Here is an 11,005-nt window from a genome sequence, read left to right on the forward strand (position 1 = left end):
AGGTCCCAGTAGCTTACCAAGACGGTTTTAATGACCCTTGGAAAAGTGGTGGAGGTCACAGTAGCTTAACAAGACGGTTTTAATACCCCTCAGAAAAGACAGGGAGGTCCCAGTAGCATAACAAGACGGTTTTTATGCCCCTTGGAAAAGTGTTGGAGGTCACAGTAGCTTAATAAGATGGTTTTAATGCCCCTCGGAAGAGACCTGGAGGTCCCAGTAGCTTAACAAGACTGTTTTAATGCCCCTCGGAAGAGACGTGGAGGTCCCAGTAGCTTAACAATATGGTTTTAATGCTCCTCGGAAGAGACGTGGAGGTCACAGTAGCTTAAAAAGACGGTTTTAATGCCTCTCGGAAGAGACATGAAGGTCCCAGTAGCTTAAAAAGACGGTTTTAATGCCCCTTGGAAAAGTGGTGGAGGTCACAGTAGCTTAACAAGACGGTTTTAATGCCCCTTGGAAAAGTGGTGGAGGTCACATTAGCTTAACAAGACGGTTTTAATGCCCCTCGGAAGAGACATGGAGGTCCCAGTAGCTTACCAAGACAGTTTTTATGCCCCTTGGAAAAGTGGTGGAGGTCACAGTAGCTTAACAAGTCGGTTTTATTGCCCCTCGGAAGAGACGTGGAGGTCCCAGTAGTTTAACAAGATGGTTTTAATACCCCTGAGAAAAGTGGTGGAGGTCACAGTATCTTAACAAGACAGTTTTAATGCCCCTCGGAAGAGACGTGGAGGTCCCAGTAGCTTAACAAGATGGTTTTAATGCCCCTCGGAAGAGAAGTGGAGGGATCAGTAGCTTAACAAGACGGTTTTAATGCCCCTTTGAAAAGAGGTGGAGGTCACAGTAGCTTAAGAAGATGGTTTTAATGCCCCTTGGAAAAGTGGTGGAGGTCACAGTAGCTTAACAAGACGGTTTTAATGCCCCTTGGAAAAGTGGTGGAGGTCACAGTAGCTTAACAAGACGGTTTTAATGCCCCTCGGAAGAGACCTGGAGGTCCCAGTAGCTTAACAAGACGGTTTTAATGCCCCTCGGAAGAGACGTGGAGGTCCCAGTAGCTTAACAAGATGGTTTTAATGCCCCTTGGAAAAGTGGTGGAGGTCACAGTAGCTTAACAAGATGGTTTTAATGCCCCTTGGAAGAGACGTGGAGATCACAGTAGCTTAACAAGACGGTTTTAATGCCCCTTGGAAAAGCGATGGAGGTCACAGTATCTTAACAAGATGGTTTTAATGGCCCTCGGAAGAGACGTGTAGGTCCCACTAGCTTAACAAGACGGTTTTAATGCCCCTCAGAAGAGACCTGGATGTCCCAGTAGCTTAACAAGACGGTTTTAATGCCCCTTGGAAAAGTGGTGGAGGTCACAGTAGCTTAACAAGACGAATTTAATGCCCCTCGGAAGAGACGTGGAGGTCCCAGTAGCTTACCAAGATGGTTTTTATGCCTCTTGGAAAAGTGGTGGAGGTCACAGTAGCTTAACAAGACGATTTTAATGGCCCTCGGAAAAGTGGTGGAGGTCACAGTAGCTTAACAAGACAGTTTTAATGCCCCTCGGAACAGACGTGGAGGTCACAGTAGCTTAACAAGACGGTTTTAATGCCCCTTGGAAAAGTGGTGGAGGTCACAGTAGCTTAACAAGACGGTTTTAATGCCCATCGGAAGAGACGTGGAGGTCCCAGTAGCTTAATAAGACTGTTTTAATGCCCCACGGAGGATACGTGGAGGTCACAGTAGCTTTACAAGACGGTTTTAATGCCCCTTGGAAAAGTCGTGGAGGTCACAGTAGCTTGACAAGACGGTTTTAATGCCCCTTGGAAGAGACGTGGAGGTCACAGTAGCTTAACAAGACGGTTTTAATGCCCATTGGAAAAGTCGTGGAGGTCACAGTAGCTTGACAAGACGGTTTTAATGCCCCTTGGAAGAGACGTGGAGGTCACAGTAGCTAACAAGACGGTTTTAATGCCCCTTGAAAAAGTGGTGGAGGTCACAGCAGCTTAACAAGACGGTTTTAATGCCCCTTGGAAAATTGGTGGAGGTCCCAGTAGCTAACAAGACGGTTTTAATGCCCCTTGAAAAAGTGGTGGAGGTCACAGCAGCTTAACAAGACGGTTTTAATGCCCCTTGGAAAAATGGTGGAGGTCACAGTAGCTTAACAAGACGAATTTAATGCCCCTCGGAAGAGACGTGGAGGTCCCAGTAGCTTACCAAGAAGGTTTTTATGCCCCTTGGAAAAGTGATGGAGGTCACAGTAGCTTAACAAGATGGTTTTAATGCCCCTCGGAAGAGACGTGGAGGTCCCAGTAGCTTAACAAGACGGTTTTAATGCCCCTCGGAAGAGATGTGGATGTCCGAGTAGCTTAACAAGACGGTTTTAATGCCCCTTGAAAAAGTGTTGGAGGTCACAGTAGCTTAACAAGACGATTTTAATGCCCCTCGGAAAAGTGGTGGAGGTCACAGTAGCTTAACAAGACGGTTTTAATGCCCCTCGGAACAGACGTGGAGGTCACAGTAGCTTAACAAGACTGTTTTAATGCCCCTTGGAAAAGTTGTGGAGGTCACAGTAGCTTAACAAGACGGTTTTAATGCCCCTCGGAAGAGGCGTGGAGTTCCCAGTAGCTTAATAAGACGGTTTTAATGCCCCTCGGAGGAGACGTGGAGGTCCCAGTAGCTTAACAAGACGGTTTTAATGCCCCTTAGAAAAGTGGTGGAGGTCACAGTAGCTTAGCAAGACGGTTTTAATGCCCCTTGGAAAAGTGGTGGCGGTCACAGTAGCTTGACAAGACGGTTTTAATGCCCCTTGGAAGAGACGTGGAGGTCACAGTAGCTTAACAAGACGGTTTTAATGCCCCTTGGAAAAGTCGTGGAGGTCACAGTAGCTTGACAAGACGGTTTTAATGCCCCTTGGAAGAGACGTGGAGGTCACAGTAGCTTAACAAGACGGTTTTAATGCCCCTTGGAAAATTGGTGGAGGTCCCAGTAGCTAACAAGACGGTTTTAATACCCCTTGGAAAAGTGGTGGAGGTCACAGTAGCTTAACAAGACGGTTTTAATGCCCCTTGGAAAAATGGTGGAGGTCACAGTAGCTTAACAAGACGAATTTAATGCCCCTCGGAAGAGACGTTGAGGTCCCAGTAGCTTACCAGGATGGTTTTTATGCCCCTTGGAAAAGTGATGGAGGTCACAGTAGCTTAACAAGATGGTTTTAATGCCCCTTGGAAAAGTGGTGGAGGTCACAGTATCATAACAAGACGGTTTTAATGGACCTCGGAAGAGACGTGGAGGTCCCAGTAGCTTAATAAGACGGTTTTAATGCCCCTCGGAAGATACTTGGAGGTCCTAGTAGCTTAATAAGATGGTTTTAATGCCCCTTGGAAAAGTTGTGGAGGTCACAGTAGCTTAACAAGACAGTTTAATGCCCCTCAGAAAAGTGGTGGAGGTCACAGTAGCTTAACAAGAATGTTTTAATGCCCCTCGGAAGAGACGTGGAGGTCCCAGTAGCTTACCAAGACGGTTTTTATGCCCCTTGGAAAAGTGGTGGAGGTCACAGTAGCTTAACAAGACGGTTTTAATGCCCCTCGGAAGAGACGTGGAGGTCCCATTAGCTTAACAAGACGGTTTTAATGCCCCTCGGAAGAGACGTGGAGGTCCCAGTAGCTTAACAAGATGGTTTTAATGCCCCTTAGAAAAGTGGTGGAGGTCACAGTAGCTTAAGAAGATGGTTTTAATACCCCTTGGAAAAGTGGTGGAGGTCACAGTAGCTTAACAAGACGGTTTTAATGCCCCTTGGAAAAGACGTGGAGGTCACAGTAGCTTAACAAGATGGTTTTAATGGCCCTTGGAAAAGTGGTGGAGGTCACAGTATCTTAACAAGACGGTTTTAATGGCCCTCGGAAGAGACGTGGAGGTCACAGTAGCTTAAGAAGACGGTTTTAATGCCCCTCGGAAGAGACCTTGAGGTCCCAGTAGCTTAACAAGACGGTTTTAATGCCCCTTAGAAAAGTGGTGGAGGTCACAGTAGCTTAGCAAGACGGTTTTAATGCCCCTTGGAAAAGTGGTGGCGGTCACAGTAGCTTGACAAGATGGTTTTAATGCCCCTTGGAAGAGACGTGGAGGTCACAGTAGCTTAACAAGACGGTTTTAATGCCCCTTGGAAAAGTGGTGGAGGTCACAGTATCATAACAAGACGGTTTTAATGGCCCTCGGAAGAGACGTGGAGGTCCCAGTAGCTTAAAAAGACGGTTTTAATGCCCCTCGGAAAAGACTTGGAGGTCCCAGTAGCTTAATAAGATGGTTTTAATGCCCCTTGGAAAAGTGGTGGAGGTCACAGTAGCTTAACAAGACAGTTTAATGCCCCTCAGAAAAGTGATTCAGGTCACAGAAGCTTAACCAGACGGTTTTAATGCCCCTTGGAAGAGACGTGGAGGTCCCAGTAGCTTACCAAGACGGTTTTTATGCCCCTTGGAAAAGTGGTGGAGGTCACAGTAGCTTAACAAGACGGTTTTAATGCCTCTCGGAAGAGACGTGGAGGTCCCAGTAGCTTAACAAGACGGTTTTAATGCCCGTCGGAAGAGACGTGGAGGTCCCAGTAGCTTAACAAGATGGTTTTAATGCCCATTAGAAAAGTGGTGGAGGTCACAGTAGCTTAAGAAGATGGTTTTAATACCCCTTGGAAAAGTGGTGGAGGTCACAGTAGCTTAACAAGACGGTTTTAATGCCCCTTGGAAAAGACGTGGAGGTCACAGTAGCTTAACAAGATGGTTTTAATGGCCCTTGGAAAAGTGTTGGAGGTCACAGTATCTTAACAAGACGGTTTTAATGGCCCTCGGAAGAGAAGTGGAGGTCACAGTAGCTTAACAAGACGGTTTTAATTCCCCTCGGAACAGACCTTGAGGTCCCAGTAGCTTAACAAGACGGTTTTAATGCCCCTTGGAAAAGTGGTGGAGGTCACTGTAGCTTAACAAGACGGTTTTAATGCCCCTTGGAAAAGTGGTGGAGGTCACAGTAGCTTAACAAGATGGTTTTAATGCCCCTCGGAAGAGACGTGGAGGTCCCAGTAGCTTACCAAGATGGTTTTTATGTCCCTTGGAAAAGAGGTGGAGGTCACAGTAGCTTAACAAGATGGTTTTTATGCCCCTCGGAAGAGACGTGGAGGTCCCAGTAGCTTAACAAGACGGTTTTAATGCCCCTCGGACGAGACGTGGAGGTCCCAGTAGCTTAACAAGATGGTTTTAATGCCCCTTGGAAAAGTGGTGGAGGTCACAGTAGTTTAACCAGACGGTTTTATTGCCCCTTTGAAGAGACGTGGAGGTCCCAGTAGCTTAACAAGACTGTTTTAATGCCCCTCGGAGAAGACGTAGAGGTCACAGTAGCTTAACAAGACGGTTTTAATGGCCCTCGGAAGAGACGTGGAGGTCACAGTAGCTTAACAAGACGGTTTTAATGCCCCTCGGAAGAGACCTTGAGGTCCCAGTAGCTTAACAAGACGGTTTTAATGCCCCTTAGAAAAGTGGTGGAGGTCACAGTAGCTTAGCAAGACGGTTTGAATGCCCCTTGGAAAAGTGGTGGCGGTCACAGTAGCTTGACAAGACGGTTTTAATGCCCCTTGGAAGAGACGTGGAGGTCACAGTAGCTTAACAAGACGGTTTTAATGCCCCTTGGAAAAGTTGTGGAGGTCACAGTATCATAACAAGACGGTTTTAATGGCCCTCGGAAGAGACGTGGAGGTCCCAGTAGCTTAATAAGACGGTTTTAATGCCCCTCGGAAGAGACTTGGAGGTCCCAGTTGCTTAATAAGATGGTTTTAATGCCCCTTGGAAAAGTGGTGGAGGTCACAGTAGCTTAACAAGACAGTTTAATGCCCCTCAGAAAAGTGGTGGAGGTCACAGTAGCTTAACAAGAAGGTTTTAATGCCCCTCGGAAGAGACGTGGAGGTCCCAGTAGCTTACCAAGACGGTTTTTATGCCCCTTGGAAAAGTGGTGGAGGTCACAGTAGCTTAACAAGACGGTTTTAATTCCCCTCGGAAGAGACGTGGAGGTCCCAGTAGCTTAACAAGACGGTTTTAATGCCCCTCGGAAGAGACGTGGAGGTCCCAGTAGCTTAACAAGATGGTTTTAATGCCCCTTAGAAAAGTGGTGGAGGTCACAGTAGCTTAAGAAGATGGTTTTAATACCCCTTGGAAAAGTGGTGGAGGTCACAGTAGCTTAACAAGACGGTTTTAATGCCCCTTGGAAAAGACGTGGAGGTCACAGTAGCTTAACAAGATGGTTTTAATGGCCCTTGGAAAAGTGGTGGAGGTCACAGTATCTTAACAAGACGGTTTTAATGGCCCTCGGAAGAGAAGTGGAGGTCACAGTAGCTTAACAAGACGGTTTTAATTCCCCTCGGAACAGACCTTGAGGTCCCAGTAGCTTAACAAGACGGTTTTAATGCCCCTTGGAAAAGTGGTGGAGGTCACTGTAGCTTAACAAGACGGTTTTAATGCCCCTTGGAAAAGTGGTGGAGGTCACAGTAGCTTAACAAGATGGTTTTAATGCCCCTCGGAAGAGACGTGGAGGTCCCAGTAGCTTACCAAGATGGTTTTTATGTCCCTTGGAAAAGAGGTGGAGGTCACAGTAGCTTAACAAGATGGTTTTAATGCCCCTCGGAAGAGACGTGGAGGTCCCAGTAGCTTAAGAAGACGGTTTTAATGCCCCTCGGACGAGACGTGGAGGTCCCAGTAGCTTAACAAGATGGTTTTAATGCCCCTTGGAAAAGTGGTGGAGGTCACAGTAGCTTAACCAGACGGTTTTATTGCCCCTTGGGAGAGAGGTGGAGGTCCCAGTAGCTTAATAAGACTGTTTTAATGCCCCTCGGAGAAGACGTAGAGGTCACAGTAGCTTAACAAGACGGTTTTAATGCCCTTTGGAAATATGGTGGAGGTCACAGTAGCTTAACAAGACGGTTTTAATTGCCCCTCGGAAGAGACGTGGAGGTCACAGTAGCTTAACAAGACGGTTTTAATGCCCCTTGGAAAAGTGGTGGAGGTCACAGTAGCTTAACTAGATGGTTTTAATGCCCCTACAAGAGCCATACAATACAGCATATTACAAACATTATTCCCATTATTATGGAGTGAGTCTCCCATAGTCTTTGCCTATGCCTTCCAAGCAAAAGCTGCCAAAAATTAGAACGGAGGAACTTGCAATGCCCCTTACAAGAGCCATGCAGTACAGCATATTACAAACATTATTCCCATTATTGGGGAGTGGGTCTCCCATAGTCTTTGCCTATGCCTTCCAAGCAAAAGCTGCCAAAAATTAGGACGGAGGAACTTTCAATAATGGCAACACGGACCACGGTCACCCTGGTGGTATAATGGTGGTTGAGGCTGAGGATAAGGAGAAGAACATAAAACAGCCAAAATGAGGAAGCGTATACCCATGTGTGGGTGTGAAGCGGTGCATGTGAATACACCTCCCGAAATAACACAATGGATTTGACTTTGTGTTACTCTGCTGTCATTTGGTGATGATGAGAAGTCTGGCCCAATCCAGCCCTTGTTCATTTTGATAAGGGTCAGCTTGTCAGCATTGTCAATTGACAGGCGAGTGCTCTAATCAGTTATAATTCCCCCAGCGGCACTAAAAACACGCTCCGATAACACGCTTGCGGCAGGGCAGGCCAGGACCTCCAAGGCGTACAGAGCAAGTTCATTCCAAGTGTCCAGCTTGGATACCTAATAATTAAAAGGCACAGAGGAATCATGGAGGATGCTGGTACGGTCGGCAAGGTACTCCCTCACCATCTTTTGAAACTTTCCACTCCTTGTGAGAGTACCCCGCACCTCAGGGTCTGTCCAAAGGGAGGGTCTGAGAAAACTGTCCCAGAACGTTGACAGTGTTCCACTGCCTCTGCTGGATTGGAGTTGCGTCTCTCTCGCATGTACGCCTTGGTTGGGCAACGAACTGTGACCTCTGCCGCTAGCATGTTCAGATGGGAATTTTTTTAACAGTTCTGCAGCAAGGGCCTTCTGGTACTGCCCCATTTTTGTAGACTTCTCCACCTCAGGAATAAGAGAGTGAAAGTTCTCCTTGTAGTGGGGGTCTAAAAGTGTCACCAACCAGTAATGACTGTCACCCAACATTTTGACAACGCGAGGGTCACGGTTAAGGCAGCGTAACATAAAGTCAGCCATGCGTGCCAGACTGGTAACGGGCAAGACTTCCGTGTCCTCACCAAGATGATGACTGACCATGCTCTCCTCCTCCTCCCCCCTGTCCTCAGGCCACCCACGCTGAACCGACGGTATGACAGTTGTACAGGTACTACCATCTACAGCCCATGATACAAGCTCCTGTTCTTCCTCCTCCTCCTCTCCTTCATTGTCCCCCAATGCACGTTGGGATGAGATGAGGCTGGGCTGTGTGTAATCGACCGCTACGGCTTCTTGATCCATCTAATCATACTCTGGCTGCAATGCCTCCTCTTTGGCTCCCTGCAGACTGAAGCTGACTGCAGTAGCACAGCCAGATAAAGGCCAGGAGCCAATTATGACACGTTCAATGATGTTCATTTCCTCCATTCTTGCTTTATTGTATTGTTCCATTGTCCCATTCTCTTGCATTATTCCATTGTTCCATTCACTCATTACATCTATTGCAAGCAATCTATCTGCCTTGGTGAAAACCAATAGGATGCTCTGATTGACAGACATAGGTAGCACTTTAAAACAACATCTCAGACCAAACTTTTTTATGTATTTTTTTTCATCCACAGATAGAAAATTAAAGAAGTCAGTGCTCCACCAGAGGGAGCCAGCATTTCACTAAAGAAATCGTAGCGGCCCCCAAATTTTTTTTAAATGCGTGGTACTCAGCAACACCCAACTGATGGGACAGTTGAGTTAAAAGAGTAGCAGCTGATAACAAGGCCACTGACTAGGTATATCGTGTGTGTGCAACGGTGTAGCAAAGGACAAATGTATTATTGCAGCTTATCTCAGGAAGGAAGGGATAAATAGATAGATAGATGGATAGATAGATAGATTGATAGATAGATAGATAGATAGATAGATAACATTGCAATACAATATATTGGTAAAAGCAAATCACATATACTAAATGAGAACAGATTTTTATTTTTTTCTTAACCCGAGTGCACTTAAAAAAGTGACAAGTGCCACAAAAAAGTGCACTAGGATGCTGGTCATCTTGAAACCCTCTCTAAAAGGAGAAGAGAGCCCCCAAACTATTCCCCGTCCCTCTGAGCCAGAAGGCCACAGCGAGGAACAGGGACAATTAGCCACCTCCAGTCGAAGCTAGAGGCGACGCAATCTTACCCCCAGCACCTGCCCGAGTTCTCACCCGAGCAAGGCACTGGGAGCCAAAGACTGTTCTCCCCTCCCGGAAGAGGGGAGCCAACAATGCTCTCCTCCCCAAAGAGGAGAGCCAGGGGGATTCAGGGGGGAGCGGAACCTGATGGCCACACACTCCCCCTGTAGACCTGCCAAGAGTGGAACCCGTTAGGGAACCGCATCCTGACAAAATCCTAGTAAGGACGTGGACACACGTGAAAAAGTGGACACACAGTGACAAAAAGAATTAATAAATAGTGAAGGTTTCACAGTTTAATACTGCCCGGACCTTCGACCAGGAATTGAAAAATTCCCCATCCTATGGCCAGAAGGCCCGGAATAAGGGTGTGGGCAATGAAAGAAAATTTGAAGTAATTGTGCAAATGTGCCAAAAACTCAAGTGGGGTTCCCAATCCCAGTGAGTTAAGGCACCAATTCTGGGGCACTTCACACTTCGGGCTTTCGATCTTCCCCAGCCCAATGGCGTCGATCCTGGGGGGCCATGCTTTCCACCAGATGACTATATTAGCCACCTGGCGTACTAACAAGCGCCTAAACCCCAGTGCGCATAATGTATCAGTCTATTAGGGCGGCTGACATCCAAAGCCGCCTTTTCGAAAGATAATACAGTATACTACATGAGAACAGATACTACACTTGATCTTAGCCAAAATGCCGAGAAGCGATAACCTGAATTGGTTTTGGCCTATGACTGCACCCTGGCTTCAAGACGTCACCCATTGTAGGGATAGGGACAAAGACTCCCCTTAGGAAGACATGTTGTTCATCAATAGACACCTTAAAACCAACAACTTTACTACTTGTTGCAGCTGCAGCCCACTCACGCATTTTTAATCTGCATAAGTCTGCCTATTTTCACACATTCTCCCCTCCCCTCCGCTGTCCCATGCGCCTCAAGACAAGGGGATGGGGAGAGGATAACTAATTAGTGAACAAACAAGCAGCGGTCCACCTTCTTCCTAGTCTGCAGGCTCCCTGCAGACTGAAGCTGTCTGCAGCAGCACAGCGAGATAAAGGCCAGGAGCCCATTATGACACATGCAATGATGTTCCATTCTTCCATTATTCCATTGTTCCATTGTCCCATTCTCTTGCATTATTCCATTATTCCATTCACTCTTTACATCTATTGCAAGCAATCTATCAGCCTGGGTGAAAACCAATAGGATGCTCTGATTGACAGACATAGGTAGCACTTTAAAACAACATCTCAGACCAAACTTTTTTATATCTTTTTTTTCATCCACAGATAGAAAATTAAAGAAGTCAGTGCTCCACCAGAGGGAGCCAGCATTTCACTAAAGAAATCGTAGCGGCCCCCCAATTTTTTTTAAATGAGTGGTACTCAGCAACACCCAACTGATGGGACAGTTGAGTTAAAAGTAGTGATGAGCGATCATGCTCGCTACTGCTCGGTGCTCGCCCGAGCAACTCACTGCTTGAGATGCTCGGCGCTCGCCGAGTATTTCCGGTGTTGCTTGGCGGGAGCTCGGGTCTCCTCCCTGCATATTTGGCGCTCTTTACAGAGCCAATGAACATGCAGGGATTGCCTGCCACTCACTGTAATGCCGTAGCCATGTTGGTTGTGGCATTACAGTGATTGGCTGGCCGTATAGTGTCATCAGGTCTATATCAGACCTGGCACCGCCATGCTCGTCA

General features: G+C 46.9%; 1 pseudogene; it reads right to left on the bottom strand.

Moving 5' to 3' along the window:
- Positions 1-9,894: 9,894 nt before the first annotated feature.
- Positions 9,895-10,013, bottom strand: LOC141175982 (U2 spliceosomal RNA; annotated as a pseudogene).
- Positions 10,014-11,005: the final 992 nt, after the last annotated feature.

This window comes from Phyllobates terribilis, unplaced genomic scaffold (assembly GCF_046119375.1).
Source record: "Phyllobates terribilis strain yellow unplaced genomic scaffold, ASM4611937v1 Scaffold_14__1_contigs__length_39327217, whole genome shotgun sequence".
Classification (NCBI taxonomy): domain Eukaryota; kingdom Metazoa; phylum Chordata; class Amphibia; order Anura; family Dendrobatidae; genus Phyllobates; species Phyllobates terribilis.